The sequence below is a fragment of the Schistocerca cancellata genome, chromosome 1, assembly GCF_023864275.1.
Source record: "Schistocerca cancellata isolate TAMUIC-IGC-003103 chromosome 1, iqSchCanc2.1, whole genome shotgun sequence".
Taxonomy (NCBI): domain Eukaryota; kingdom Metazoa; phylum Arthropoda; class Insecta; order Orthoptera; family Acrididae; genus Schistocerca; species Schistocerca cancellata.
In genome coordinates this window covers 923,064,451-923,079,457 of record NC_064626.1, presented here as the reverse complement: position 1 = coordinate 923,079,457, position 15,007 = coordinate 923,064,451, and the positions used below count along the sequence as shown (strand labels likewise).

Here is a 15,007-nt window from a genome sequence, read left to right as displayed (position 1 = left end):
GAGATAAAAACACCACTACTCCTTGCCCTCTATTGCCTGTACCAAAAAGCAAAAGTTCTCTCTGTTATTTAGTTCTTCAGTTCTTCAGTGAGTTCATTCACAACTAGGTTCCACAGTAGTGGGGGGGAGAACCCCTCCTTGTGGACATCCTCGGGTGGTGTTCATCACAATTTTTCATTCATCATAGTGGGCGCTTCCTTTCTTCTGTTCAACATAGTCTTTATCTATATATGGTGCTCTCAATGCCATGCTCTTCTGCATCTGTGACCACATAGATTCGAAAGTTGTATTGCTAAAAGCCATTTCTTTATGCAGAAGATGCAGAGAGCAATTTTGTAAAAGTGTAGCACACTCTCCAACTTCCCAAGAAATTGATGAAGTGTTGTTTGCATGAGTTACCTGGTTGATATGGTTGTCGGTTTATGTGTGGAGAAACCTTAGCCTCCTTTCGTTAATGCGTGCATTAATGAGTTTTTCTAATGGCTTTAAAAGAAAGGAGGAGAGACTGATTGGTCTCATATCCTTGGCCTTGGTAATAAGTTCACTCTGGCTTCGGAATGACCTGATGACTTGCAAGGTTAAAATGTTCCAACCATCCACTGGAAATCTTTTATATCAATACATTTTCTGATAGATTCTCAGTTCTTCCTTTATCTGTAAACCAAGTGCCTCTCAGGCACTGAATCATAATCTGTCCGCCAGAGTGTACTGAGGGAAGTGATTCTTGAGGAGCACATCAAGCACCTTGTTCACTGTCTTTGTCTCCTCACCATCGCCCTTCCGTAGAGTACCTCCTGGATTATTTGATTATCTGGTGATCTTGTGAAGTCTGGTGCAAGTAGCTGTATCTTCCTCTTGCTCAAAGAATACCTTCCAGGATGGTAGATTTGCTTGCTTAAGCACAAGATTATATTCGGCGTGGGGCTCATGATATTTTGTCCATTGTCCTTTCCTTCTTGCAAGTTTTAACAGTCTTCTTACCTGTGTACTTTACAGTTCCAGGTTATTGATCCAGCAATGTACATTCCTGTCTATGCACTTTTGGTGCTTGAGCGGTTTTCTAAGTAAAAGATCACAGTGACAGAAAGCAAGGGAAAACCACAGCCATAATGTTTCCCAAGGGCATGGAGCATTACTGTATGGTTAAATGATGATGGCATCCACTTGGATAAAATATTCTGGAGGTCAAATAGTCCCCCATTCAGATCTCCAGGCGGGGATTACTCAGGAGTATGTCGTTATCAGGAGAAACAAAACTGGCGTTCTACAGATTGGAGCGTGAAATGTGAGATCCCTTAATCATGCAGATAGGTTAGAAAATTTAAAAAGGGAAATGGATAAGTAAAAGTTATATATAGTGGGAATTAGTGAATTTCGGTGGCAGGAGGAACAGGACTTCTGCTCTGGTGAATAGAAGGTTATAAATTCAGAATCAAACAAGACTAATACAGGAGCAGATTTAATAATGAATAAAAAAGTAGGAATGTGGAAAAGCTACTATGATCAGCGTAGTGAACATATTTTGTAGCCAAGATAAGCGTTAAGCCTGCACCTACCACAGTACTAAAAGTTTATATGCCAACTAGCTCCGCAGATGATGAAGAGATTGAAGAAATGTATGATGAGATAAAAGAAATTATTCAAATAGATAAGGGAGATGAAAATTTAATAGTCATGGAGGATTGGAATCCAATAGTAGGAAAAGGAAGAGACGGAAGAGTAGTAGATGAATATCGACTGAGGGTAAGGAATGAAAGAGGAAACAGCCTGGTAGAATTTTGCGCAGAGCATAACTTTGACAGCTAACACCTGGTTTAAGAATCATGAAAGAAGGCTGTATATGTGGAAGAGATCTGGAGACACCAGAAGGTTTCAGATTGATTATATAATCGTAAGACCTAGATTTAGGAACCATGTTTCAGTGGTTGTAGAGAGTTTCGTATGGAGGTCCAGGCTCTACAGAGGATGATCAAACCCATCCCAGTGAAATTCCCGTAGGAGTTGTTTGATCACATTCGCCGTGTGAGGTTGGGCATTGTTGTTGTTGTTGTTGTTGTTGTTGTGGTGGTCTTCAGTCCTGAGACTGGTTTGATGCAGCTCTCCATGCTACTCTATCCTGGGCAAGCTTCTTCATTTCCCAGTACCTACTGCAACCTACATCCTTCTGAATCTGCTTAGTGTATTCATCTCTTGGTCTCCCTCTATGATTTTTACCCTCCACACTGCCCTCCAGTACTAAATTGGTGATCCCTTGATGCCTCAGAACATGTCCTACCAACCGATCCCTTCTTCTAGTCAAGTTGTGCCACAAACTTCTCTTCTCCCCAATCCTATCCAATATCTCCTCATTAGTTATGTGATCTACCCATCTAATCTTCAGCATTCTTCTGTAGCATCACATTTCAAAAGCTTCTATTCTCTTCTTGTCTAAACTATTTATTGTCTATGTCTCACTTCCATACATGGCTACACTCCATACAAAAACTTTCAGAAACGACTTTCTGACAGTTAAATCTATCCTCGATGTTAACAAATTTCTCTTGTTGAGAAAGGCTTCCCTTGCCATTGCCAGTCTACATTTTATATCCTCTCTACTCCGACCATCATCAGTTATTTTGCTCCCCAAATAGCAAAACTCCTTTACTACTTTAAGTGTCTCATTTCCTAATCTAATTCCCTCAGCATCACCCGACTTAATTCGACTACATTCCATTATCCTTGTTTTGCTTTTGTTGATATTCATCTTATATCCTCTCTTCAAGACACTATCCATTCCGTTCAACTGCTCTTCCAAGTCCTTTGCTGTCTCTGACAGAATTACAATGTCATCGGCGAACCTCAAAGTTTTTATTTCTTTTCCATGGATTTTAATTCCTACTCCAAATTTTTCTTTTGTTTCCTTCACTGCTTGCTCAATATAGAGATTGAATAACATCGGGGAGAGGCTACAACCCTGTCTCACTCCCTTCCCAACCACTGCTTCCCTTTCATGTCCCTCGACTCTTATAACTCCCATCTGGTTTCTGCACAAATTGTAAATAGCCTTTCACTCCCTGTATTTTACCACTGCCACCTTCAGAATTTGAAAGAGAGTATTCCAGTCAACATCCTTCAGTGAACGGTCTGACCCATCTTCTAACCATTGAATCACTCATAGCATTTTGTCTGTAAACCTCGCAGATTTGCCGATGAATTGGTTTAACTGTCTTTGCATTTAGAAAAAGAATCACAGATCTGATTTCATATGTGGCAGCATTTTCAATTACATCTGACATTATAAAGAAGCACTACAAAGCACACATTGGCAGCAGCGATCAGAAAATGGCATACATGTCTTCCCTTCCGCACATGCTCGGAACTGCGATTGTAACGCTGCTGCGGATAGAAATACAAACGGAACTTACAACCCTCGTATCATTAGGGTTAAGAGAGATGTCACTTACAGGAAAATTAGAGAGACTTTTGGAGAAAAGAGAACCACCTGTACGAATATCAAGAGCTCAGAGGGAAAACCAGTCCTAAGCAAAGATGGGAAAGCAGAAAGGTGGAAAGAGTATAGAGGGTCTATAGAAGGGTGATGTACTTCATGGCAATGTTCTGGAAATGGAAGAGGACATAGATGGAGATGAGATGTGAGATATGGTACTGTGTGAAGAATTTGATAGAGCACTGAAAAACCTAACTCAAAACAAGGCCCTGGGAGTAGACAACATCCCATTAGAGCTATTGATAGCCTTGGAAGAACCAGCCAGGACAAAACTCTTCAATTTGGCGAGCAAGATGTATGAGACAGGCGAAATACCCTCAGACTTGAAGAAGAATATAATAATTCAAATCCCAAAGAGAGCAGGTGTTGAGAGCTGTGAAAATTTCCAAACTATCAGTTTAATAAGTCACAATTGCAAAGTGCTAACACGAATTCTATACAGACAAATGGAAAAATTGGTAAAAGCTTACCTCAGGGAAGATCACTCTGTATTCCGTAGAAATGTAGGAACATGCAAGGCAATACTGACCCTACGACTTATCTTGGAATATAGGTTAAGAAAATGCAAATCTACATTCTTTGTAGACTTAGAGAAAGCTTTTGACATTGTTGACTGGAATATTCTCTTTCAGATTCTGAAGATGGCAAGGATAAAATATGAGGACCAAAAGGCTGTTTACAATTTGTACAGAAACCAGGGGACAGCTTCAAGAGTCGAAGGGTGTGAAAGGGAAGCAGTGGTTGGGAAGGAAGTGAGACAGGGTTGTAGCCTATCCCTGATGTTACTCAATCTGTATATTTAGCAAGTAATAAACGGAAGAAAAGAAAAAATTGGAGTGACATTAAACTCCAGGGAGAAGAAACAAAAAGTTTGAGATTTGTTGATGACATTGTAATTCTGTCAGAGACAGAAAAGGACATGGAAGAGCAGTTGAACGGGATGGACAGTATCTTGAAAGGAGGACATAAGATGAATATCAACAAAAGCAAAACATGGATGGTGGAATGCAGTCGAATTAAATGAGGTGATACTTAGGAAATTAGATTAGGAAATGAGACACTTAAAGTAATAAAGGAGTTTTGCTATTTAGGGAGTAAAATAACTGATGATGGTCGAACTAGAGAGGATATAAAATATAGAGTGGCAATGGCAAGGAAAGCGTTTCTGAAGAAGAGAAATTTGTTAACATTGAATATAGATTTAAGTGGCAGGAAGTCCTTTCTGAAAGTATTATATGGAGTGTAGCCATGTATGGAAGTAAAACATGAATAATAAACATTTTGGACAAGAAGAGAATAGAAAAAAGATGGAGCAAAGGGTCCATTGTGGCAGGAATGGTGTGAAGGAAATGTAAATGACGCAGAACTGGGCAAAATAGATGTTGATGGTTTTGACAGGTGCTCGATAAGTGAAAAGGCACGTAAAGATGCATAAAAAAATTTGTAAAGACATGCAGAAACATGCATAGATACAAAAAAATAAACAAAAATACGTTAAAAACTTGCAGAAATGTGAGTGAAAAAGAACTCTAAAGAGAGAGAGAGTGTGTGAGTGAGTGTGTGTGTGTGTGTGTGTGTGATAAGCAGAGAGAGATTGAAGGGGGCTAAGTTTATGTGGCACGGGCAGGTGTGGAAAAATTTGAAGTACATCAGGATGAGGGATGAAGTGGGATCAATAGGAATAAATGTAATTATAACTGTTGGAGGAAAGAGTTTGGAGCATCAGACAGCAATCCATGCTGTCATGAATTCTGTGTTGTGTGTGGACGATTGTTGATACAGTGTGGCTCAGAAGTAGATGTGGTTTGGAAGAGAGCAAATAGGTACAAGAAAGAACAGACATTGTGAAGAGTAATGCTACAGAGAAGAGTAACAAAGGAAAACATCACAGGGTTGTAGGATGAAAGAAAGCCATTCTGCAAAAATAAAACAATGGAAACTCCAGGCAGGAATATCAACAATGTAGGAAGTCAGATTGCTAATTACTGTAAAGAAGACAAGTCAAGCTGTAGACAGGCACAATTAAACGACATGCACATAAAGCCTTTGGCCACAGCATTACTCAGTTTAAACACACACACAAATTAGTACACCTTACTATAACATAACTATAAAATGTAACTACTCTTGGGTTAAGCATTTGTATATTGGAGTTTTTGTGGACTCATCCTTTCTGCAGATCTGTCGCAGCTGAAGTCCTAAATTCTCAGTAAATGTCAAGATTTTTAACTTTGGAAAAGTTAAAATTAAAAATCGTCTTGTATTATGTTTTTTAAATACATTTATTATACTTTCAAAACAAAATTAAAGTATTATTACATAGGCAAACAATACTTACAATACAAAAGGAGCAGCTACATGCTCACTGCTCAAAAACTAAAACCAGACTGACTCACTTTGCCGACATGGCAGTTACTATTTATATTTTCTTAACAATCCCGAACAATCCTCGGTATTGTTTAAAATTATTATTTCATTAATTAACAATTAAAACTCTCATCCTAAACAAATTACACATTTCAATGATGACCTTGATTTTTATATATTAAACACATGAATAAATTCTAGTTTACATACTAATTGTATAGTGTATAAATGCTTAGGTGTTAAATGTTAACAATACATTTGTTATATTTACTAATTACAGAAGATTCATATCATATAAAATGTTTCTTACCAATAACAGACTTCTATACATTAGTGTAATTAAGATTCCTTAATTATTTTCTTCGTAACTGTTTCAGAAGTACATATTTCCATACACCTCATGTCTCAGAAACTACTTTTTATGGTTAAAATTTATGCGTTTTTTCATTAGTTTTGATTGGACTGTTATGTTTCAACAACCCCAAAAAGGATTTGTGCAACAGAAAGTTGAACAAAACCTTTTCTGACAAATGTACATAACAGTCCTCATTTTACAATAAACTGGAGGAACAAGCAGTTTACTTATGGTATGAGATAAATCCTATGTTTGATTAAAAATGTAAATTAATTATGAAGCATTATGCAATCATTATTACTCAACAGTACAAGGGAAGAACAAGTTATTACTTAACTGTATGAGCTAACGTACAAATTAGAGTTTCAAACTAGTACAAAATTCCTATGTGTAAATGCACTAATCCCTGTACTTTACATAAATGTAAATAGTCTTGATGTTTGCAGTATGCAGACTGATCCATAGTGAATCTTGAGATATGTAGTACGCAGACTGCTTTATAGAAAATCTTGAAGTCTGCAGTATGCAGACTGCTTTGTAGAGAATCTTGAAGATTACAGTAAGCAGACTGCTGTTTGGGATGAAATGTCTGACCAATGACCAATCTTACTATTCCTCATTTGTCAAGACACTTCCAACGCCACTTTCCCACCCTTACAATCATTCAAACATGATACGTAAGAGTGCAGTTACATATAACTCTGAGTGACAATGTAAGTGACTAATACATGATATTGGCTGTGTTTTTATAAGTAATTGAAACGGCACCAACAACTATGTGGTTGGGCCTTATATACAGGTACGTGTTCACCACTTGGTTGTGAGTACAAAATAAATGAATCATAAATGATTGGTACATCATGATAAAACATGGTTAGGTATTATACATCTGTAAGTGTTCACCATTTAGGTGTGAATACACGATAGGTAAATCATAAATAATTGGTATATCATGACAATTATATGGTTGAACATTATACATTGGTAATTGGTTCATAAATGTCAGATACACCATGAAAATAATGTTTGAGCATTGTACATTGGCAAATTGGCACAGAAGTGACACATACATCATGACAGTTATATGGTTGAGCATTATACATTGGTAATTGGTTCATAAGTGACAGATACATCATGACAATAATATGAATAGGTTTTATACATTGGTAAGTACATATATTAATAATTGTTCACAACTTTGAGTGCTGGTATGTAGCAAAATAAATACATAAGTAAAATGTTTATCAATTCAGTGACAACATACAACAAAATTAGACATAAATAAATAATATAGTATGACTGAGAATAGTTGCATCTACTAATGCAGAAATGCTAGCTTGTTCCCCAGATCCTCCTATAAAATAGGTTTCAGTCACTTAATAAAGCTGACACGGTAACTAAGAAGGATCTCAGCAATAGAGACATATGCATGTGGACAGGGGGAAGGATAACTTGGTACTCTAATGAGAAGTAGGAAATGAAATAGAAGTTGGAGTTGAAGAAGAAAATACGACAGACCCCAAAGTCAGGAAACCCCCTACCCAGGACCCCCACTGTTCCAGTACTTCACTGTGGCGCCGGAGGGAGAAGAATGTTCGGCATTCCCTGCAGAACGGACTTGCCACAGCTTCACCTTTCAAGTCGCCAAAAATTAACCCCATCACTCCCTATTGATTGATCAACAAAGGGCGAACAAATAGCATTCTGCTGGACACAGTAAATGACAAATACAATGCTGTATTGGTTAACCAAGTAATAAATGCTAGATCCTACCAGCTGACTTATAAGCAGTCCCTCTAGTATCTGGGTTTGATAAAACATAATCAGTTACATAAACATATAATATTGAAACCTCTGACATATCTGAGACATATCCATGAAAATTACTAAAGTGAGGTACAGAATTGCTGTATTCCTCTGATATCTGTTGCTGCTCAAACATAAATTGTTATATAAATATAACAATATAGAAATAAAGTAGCCAAATGCATCAAATACAGCATATCTCATATCAAAAAAAGTAAACAAAGTCAACTGCCTCACTGGGCGGATAATCCAAGTGTTACAATATTCACATTATGTGAAGTACTTTCATATACATCAATATATTTACTAAACATCACAGAGCCAAGAGTGACACTGACAAAAGAAATTTTTTGTTATGTTTTCAAAATTAAACAAGAGGCAGGTCTGAGATGTAAAATTAAAGTTACTGGAATCTCAGCCAAGTGATATAGAAGTTCCTTTTCCAAATGTCAGGGCATTCATAAGTCTTACATTAAGTTCAAGGACATATTTCATGTGTTTATAATGTTACAAAATTATATATAAGGCAAAGGCAAAAGATATATATGTATATGTTTTTCAAGTGGAAGTACTTATAAATGAACGAACAGTCATTAGCAGGGTGATAGGCTCAATTATAGTTATGATATTGCTGTTAATAATTGCAAGGGTAGGCTGAATGCCACAAGAAAGCAGTTTACCACAAATACAATGAATAATTACAAAGAATCAGGATGCATGTGACAGCACATCATAGTATATGTCAGTACATCAGTAGTTCCAATTTTGTGCCTGTAAGTTGTAGATTAATTATAGTAAGTGCATTTCTTCTGAAAAGAAAAGAGCACTGATAAAAAGGATTGCTGAGAACAGTATAGCATTGTATTAAGTATAGGTAGAGAATATTACAACAGCAGTGCATATGAATTAAACTCTCAAAGTTTGAAATTACTTTGACAATAGGTTATTATAAAGGAATATATTGCATGTAACAGTATATCATTGTATTGAGTCTAGACAGACTAGATTAAACAGACGATTATAGTATGCATTGTATCATGTATAGGTAGTTGTCAAGCAATTTACAAGAAACAGTAATTGTTAGCCTTTCAGGCATCTATTTTCATTGGAAAATTATGTCAGTTTTCAACTATTGAAATGCGTATAGATATAATGACTGTACCACTTATAGGACCAAACGTCTTTATTTCTTTACAAGTTAAACTCCAACTTTAGAACAACTGAACCGACATGAACATTTCAGGTCAGGAAACCATGAGGACGGATAAAGAGATATGCCCACAATAACTGTCAAAGGCACCTTGTTCTCGTAGCTTGAAACTCGTCATCCCAAATTTTTCAGCATCTTCTCGTAGAGACTAAGAGCCACAATGGCCACACGCCACTGTAGAATCAGATTTACGTTGGAAAGTTAAATATCAGCAAGTTACTTCCATAATACATACTGCTCAACAACTAGTTGACAAATTTCTCGTTGGTCATCACCACATTAGATATGATATAGCAACATCAGATCAGACTATAATTAAATTGGGCTCAGATAAGGTAAATTCCAACATAGATTAAGGCAAAAGGTAAAGTACTAGTGGTTAAATATGAATGGGTTAATACTAGGAGTAAAATGGTTAGTTCAGCCACTCTGAAGGTATGATAAATATATATTCCCTCATCAGTTACATATTAATGAATCAACTAGTCGTCAGTTGAACATAGATGTCTGCAAGAACTGTAACTATATCATGAATACGAATCCTCAATCTTTAGTTTTTCCTTTGCTAGTCATTACACATGAATCATTACTGGTCATCAGATTATTTTCAATGAGATACTGGAAAAATTTAACCAGTTTTCATTAAGAATCAGAGTGTAAGATAACATTTGTATATATTGAAAAGCATTGATTTGCTGTAACATAAAGCAGTATTGAACAGTTCAGATTTGTGTAGGCATTGTAACAAAGAACACCTCATATCTGTACTGAGGAGAAAGCATGACTTGTACAGATACCAGACATGTTGTAAACATCATCCATATCTTATAGTATTAAGATGGCATTAGACCGCAGATACTATATGCATCAGAAACACTGGCAAATTTTACATATGCAGAACAGATAGAAAATCGTGAAAGAAGAATTGTGAGGACAATTCTTGGACACAGGAAAATAACAGATGATCAAGGCAAGCCTGTATACAGACTAAAAAGCAACAAAGAAGTGTATACAAAGTGCAGCAAAATTACAGACGAAATTAGAAAAAGAAGATGCTCCTTTTATGCTCACATCATCAGGATGAACCCGAATAGGCTTACAAAACAAATATTTTCGTACATCGCAAATCTAAAAAATAAAAATTTATGGTTTATCAACACAGAAAGAGATCTAAAAGAAATGGACATAGATCAGGAAACAATATTTAACAGAAACCTTTTTAGAAAAAAACTGAATTCATTCACGGGTTTCGGTGTGAAAATTAAGAAGACTTGTGGAACTAAATGGTCTGAAGAGAGAAAAGCTGCCTTCAGCGCAAGAATGAAAGAAGTGTGGACTGAGAGAAAGAAGACTTCCCAGAAGCGCAAGAAATAACTGTTTTCACGGTCTTTAATGGCCAAATTTGTATAATAATAATAATAATAATAATAATAATAATAATAATTAAGATGGCAAAAGAATATTTAAATATGACTACCATTGTCAATCGGGTGAGTACACTTGACTTGAGTGGTGAAATCACACAGAATAATGGTTGCTGCTTCTGAGATGGCCCATGCCGGCTTTAAACGGTTCACGGACATGGTGTGTGGTTGTCCGTTGATGGAGATTTGGAACATGTTTTGGGAGCATGACAGTACCTTGTAAGGTCCTGTGTAGGGAGGTTGTAAAGCGGCTCACACAGTGTCATCCCAGAGCATTACATGCTTGCTTTGAGCCAAGTCTTTGTGTACGAAAACACGTGGAACCATGTGTGCACACGGAGGGGGTACATGGATGCGTGAAATACACATGCGAACACGCTCGACCAAGTTAGGGAGCTCGTCCGATGGAAGGGGATGTGAATCCTTGATGAACTCGCAAGGAAGAACAAGGGGCTCGCCGTAGAGCACTTCTGCTAATGATGCGTGCAGGTCCTCTTTGAAGGCTGATTGCACGCCTAAAAGCACCCAGGGAAGGGCCTCCGACCACTGTTCCGCATGCCACATGAGGGCTGCTTTTAGTGTTCTGTGCCAGCATTTCCACTAAACTGTTAGCTTGTGGATGATAAGCGGTTGTATGGAATTTATTGACATTTCATAGTTGGCAAAGTCTGGCGAAAAGGATGGACTCAAACTGCTGGGTCTGGACCGTAGTAATCGTGGATGGACGGGCGACACGGGCGAGCCACGTTTGGACAAATGCACAAGACGCCGAGGCAGCAGAAATGTCAATAAGCGGTACAGCTTCCACCCATCTGCTGGTACGGTCGATCATAGACAAAATGTATCTGTAGCCCTCAGAAGGGGGGAGGGAACAGACGGTGTCAAGGTGGACGTGGCAGAAGCAACCCTTAGGAACATTGAACTGTCCGAGTGGCAGATGGGCGTGACGTCTGACTTTACTGCGCTGACAGCGTATGCAAGTCACAGCAGTCACGCTTGACATTAGGCCATACAAAACGTTCAGTTACAAGGCGTGTCGTAGCCCAGATGCCAGGGTGGACTAGGTCAAGGAGGGTATCAAAAACTGCTCAACGGAGCGAGGCAGATACGATCGGGCATGGTGTACCGGTGGAAGTGTCGCATATGACTGGGGTGTCAGATCCCGGTAGGTGGCGATTCTCCAAGGTAAGAGATGTGTTGGTGTCCTGTAATAAGTCTTGTATGCTGGGATCTTGTTGTTGAAGGGGTGTCAGATTAGCCATGTCAAACGGCGAAGTAATGGCATTTATGCATGACATATAGTCTGCAACGACGTTGTCTGCACCTTTTATATAGCAGACGTCCGTCGTGTACTGACATATGAGATCCATATGTCGGAACGTAAGCAGTGGGAGGCCGGTAGCAGGATTACAAATGGCATCTGCGAGTGGACGGTGATCGGTGAAAATAGTGACATCGCAACTTTTGATATCTTCACAAGAGTGAAGCTTCGTAAACGGCCAGTAACTCTCTATCAAATGCAGACCACTTGGGCTGAGAAGCGTACAGTATTTTAGAGAAGAATCAGAGTGGTTGAGAGGTATCACTGACGTGTTGCTGAAGCTCGGCGCCGATACAGGCGATGCTTGCATCCATAGTAATAGAGATGCGCGGGTCGGCAAATGGGTGCGCAAGTGTAACTGCATTGGTCAGGGCGGAGTTGAGATTGTCGAACACGCGTGTCATATCCTCGGACCAAACTACTTTACGTGCGCCAGAAGTGTTCTTGCTTGCCAACGCGTCTGTGAGCGGTGCCTGGAGTGAAGCTGCAAGTGTGATGTGTCGGCGGAAATAGTTCACCATTCCTAAGAAACGACAGAGGTCACGGCACGTTTCCGGAACTGGCAGTTCGTTAATAATGGCGACACGCTCGGATGTAGGCCGTATGCCATTGGCGGTGACCTCATGGCCCAGAATCGTCACACGAGAGCGGCAGAGCTGGTTTTTATCTTCGTTAATCGCAACGGCATTGTCTGAGAGAATTTGTAGTACACATGACAAAAGTTCTTCATGTTCTGTTTCGGACGCTGAGAAAACAAGGACGTCATTGAGATATGCATAGCAAAAAGTCAGTGGGAGAAGGAGTGAGTCAATGAAGAGTTGCCACGTCTGCGCAGTGTTTTTGAGGCCGTACGGCATGGTACAGTGTTCAAAGATGCCGAAGGGGGTGATAATAGCCGTTTTTGGAATGTCATCAGTTTGCATAGGGATCTGATGATTCAGTTTTTTACAGTCAATAACGCTGAAAACACATGCACCGTGTAGTAGTTGTGCAAAGTCCTGAATATGCGGAATTGGATAATTGTCAGTGATGGTGCATGCATTTAATTTGCAGTAATCTCAGCATAAGCAGTATGAACTGTCTCTCTTGGAAGCCAAGTGAATTGGAGAAGACCAGTTGCTGGATGCTGGATGGACAATACCGGCATCTAATAGGTCCTGTATGATAGCTTTTACCTGGCGAAGTTTGTGAGCCGAGAGGCGCCTGGCTTTGTGACGAACTGGCGGGCCTTCAGTAGTATTCAGTCTGTGGCACGTGCCGTTCGAAATCACCACAACGTGGGAGCGATGGGAGGATGTCGAATCACCCACGGCCCTGACAGTTGAAGAGTCACTGACCTGTGGTGGCGGCTGTGGGAGCCGCGCAGTCGGCGTTGTAACAGGAGCTGCATGGGCGTGGTCGGTGGAGGCCTTCGTGCGAAGTGCTGTTGCAAGAAGAGATCTGCGGTCCGTGGCTGTGACCTGTGATGAGGTGGGGTCTTGTGTCGGCTCGACATGAGCAGGTCGCTCAACATGAGAGCGAGGGAATAACTCTAGCTGGAGTTCATCAGTAGAATCCACAACAGGTGCGGAAACATGCTTGAGGTTGGCAGTGTGAGTGACCGCAGATGACAGGAGAGCATTTGTAGCTGAGAGGTTGGCGATCACGCTGCATGCACACGTCATCTCACATGATGCGTCCGCAATCAATTGTCGTAGTCTGTTGTTGTCGTTATGAAAAGCATCTATTTCACAACGTTGGCAGTTGACTTCGGCGATGAAGGCGACGAGTTGAGCCGACAGGTTGGAACAATCGGCAGAGGCATCGATGAATGAATCATAACTAAGAGGCAGAGTTGTAACACGTGGCGCGAAGGAGCCAGGGATGCATGTTCCAGAAGCGTGGTGCACCAGTGCTGCAGACTGTAGGTCTGGAGAAAGTCTATAATGTCGGAGGAAATCAATACCGAGCAGTGGTTCGTCGATATCCGCGATGTGAAACGTCCACGGGAACAGCATGTCGGGTGCGAGCTGAAGCTGAATCTCGACTGTTCACTAAATATTTTCACCACTTACAACAATCACTATCTTTTATTACAGATTCTACACATTTACTAATCATATTACCACCAGGAGACTGTTCCACATTTTTCATGGCAATTTTATCATGTGAGTACACACTCTGACAAATTTCAGTTAAGACCTTACACTTTTGATCACCATACTGACATTTGCTACTGTAGTCATTGACTACACTTAGTACTCTGTCACTAATTAGATCTTCCTTTCCATTTTCACAAACACATTCAGACACATCAACACTAACATCAACTGGTAACATTAATCTATCAGGCACTGCTCTACTGGTTTCTAACTCATTACTCGAATGCACACCAGAAATTCCAGAATAATTGAGCATGAAATCACCAACTTTAACTTCTTCATATACCATCTCATCTAATTCTGCAAGTAACATATCATTAACATCATTATCATTATCACCTGAATCATTCTCATTGGAAACATTATAATCACATTTAATACTATTTTCAACACCAAACTCATTTCTCTCTTCACACACTTCTTCAACAACCTCAGCACTGTGACTACTCTGTTCTACCACATCTTCATTTTCCTGTTTATTATCTACTGTAATTTCATCTGGAATTATTCTGTCATTCTCACTTCCATTGCCTAGCACATGAACACCAGCTTCCACACATACAGCACCAGTGTCGGCATTTTCACTCTATTTCACAGTCACTCAACATTCTCACTAAACCATACTCATCAGATCTGTTCTCATCACTATCAACAGCTACTACAGCATTACTACTGTTACAGAAACTTGTCAATGTGTTTTCTTCTAATTCAAATTCAGATTTTTTACTTTTTTGTTCATCTTTGTTTTCAGATAAAAAAATTTCCCAAAATTACCTATCAAACTTCATTCTATTCACTTCAGGTTGTATTCTGGGTACAAAATTTTGGTATGTTCTATTTGTCCTGCACCTTCCCCTTCTGAAATTAATACAATGTGCCTGATTGTAATTCCCATG

The 15,007-nt window shown here is 39.3% G+C and overlaps 1 protein-coding gene across 1 annotated transcript in view; it reads left to right on the top strand.

The window, feature by feature from the left end:
• LOC126191336 (E3 ubiquitin-protein ligase RNF103-like) overlaps positions 1–15,007 on the top strand; it is a 428,517-nt gene that overhangs the window by 143,975 nt on the left and 269,535 nt on the right. The window lies entirely within an intron of this gene.